This window comes from Rhagoletis pomonella, unplaced genomic scaffold (assembly GCF_013731165.1).
Source record: "Rhagoletis pomonella isolate Grant_MI unplaced genomic scaffold, Rhpom_1.0 Rhpom_scaffold_00002, whole genome shotgun sequence".
Lineage (NCBI taxonomy): Eukaryota > Metazoa > Arthropoda > Insecta > Diptera > Tephritidae > Rhagoletis > Rhagoletis pomonella.
In genome coordinates, this window is record NW_023458556.1 from 72,395,057 (window position 1) to 72,396,659 (window position 1,603).

The following is a 1,603-nucleotide window of genomic DNA, read 5'->3' on the forward strand; positions in this document are numbered from 1 at the left end:
TTTTTCGAGCTTTGCTTTTTATTGTTTTTTCTAGACTTCCCGCTGTTACCGATTTTGTTCACTTCGACATATTCGCCAGCGGCCATGCTTTTAGGTTGTTTGTCTGTCTCTTCAAACGAATTACAACTTGATATTGCCCTAGCTAAGGTTAAATTGTCTTCCTGTAGCAATTTTCTTCTAATATCGTTATTGCTTATACCGACTACTAATCTGTCTTTTATAAATTCGTCTGTTGCGTCTCCATACTGGCATGTTTTTGCTAATTTTCGCAGGTGAACATTACATTAATCATTTGTGTTTTCATAGGTTATATTTGTCTTGGGATTGAGTTGTAGTTCTAGGGCGGTTAATAGATTTTCAGACGTTGACTTATCCAACTCTGTTAAGGGTAAATTTTGCATTTTAACCAGACAGTCATGGCCTAGCATTGATATTAAGATAGCGACTTTAGTTTTTTCTGGCTTGAGCTCAATCTCTGACGCGATCATAAAATTTTCCCAACTCGCACGAAAAATTTTTAAGTTTTCTTTTATATCGCCTTTAAAGCTTAAAGGCCTTGGTTGGGCAACTTGCGTAACGATTTTACGCCACGTCGAAAGTTCCGACTTCACGTGGTCCGTTGGCATGTTTTTCGATCGAAAACTATACTTATAGACTTATATCGTAAATTTTCAAATTATAAATATTTGCAACCGCGACTCGTTGTATGACATTTTATTTAATTTTTTATTTATTTATAAAATTTTTTTTTTGTGTTATTCTGTGTGGTTTTAATCTGACACCATGTTTTAAGAAGAAACGCTTGCAATAGAAACGACCGTACTCTACGAGTGACAAACAAGGAGTGTCTTTTATTAATTCAGTTTTACAATGAGAGAGCTAAGAGTGCTTAAGCTTTAGACCTTACAGCAATAACACTTATTAATTGCTTAATACTGTAACACGCTGGATTGTGGCAATGTACCAGAATGTATGCCATAAGTCCAGACTGGTTTTAGAGTTTGATTATATAGCAATAATATGTTGTGGATTGATAGGCCTGAGTGCCTGCCAATAAGGTAGTTTAGCTTTCTTAATTTTAAATCGAGTTCCTCGCGTTTTTCTTGAAATTCATATTTTTCCCAAACATTTTCGACTCTGTTAAAATTTTTCATACAACTAATAATTTTACAAACCCATACAAAATATAACTTGTATTAAATTTACCAACTCATATAATTTCATTAATTTTCATACAAGTACTAATTTTATTATTTCTGTTCCAAATTTTCATACAAGTAATAGTCTTATTAACTTATACAAGTAATACTTTTTCATATAAGTATTAAATTTTTTAACTTATTTAAGTTCATTAGTTTTCATATAAGTAAGAGTTTATTAATTCACATAAGTTCCAAATTTTGATAGATTTTGTCAATGTGCAAAAAAGTCGAGTAAATATCTAGTGTTTCTTGCATGCATTATTTTTATGAAATTTCATATTTAGCAATTTCATATTTTTCTCATATATTTTTGGCTCTGTTACAACTTTTTCATACAAGTAATAGCCTATTTAACTCATTGAAGTTATGTGTTTTCATACTAGTATAAAATTTATTAACTC

The 1,603-nt window shown here is 31.0% G+C and overlaps 1 protein-coding gene across 1 annotated transcript in view; it reads right to left on the bottom strand.

The window, feature by feature from the left end:
* LOC118754699 overlaps positions 1–1,603 on the bottom strand; it is a 14,432-nt gene that overhangs the window by 7,016 nt on the left and 5,813 nt on the right. The gene's annotated exons all lie outside the window — the stretch shown is intronic.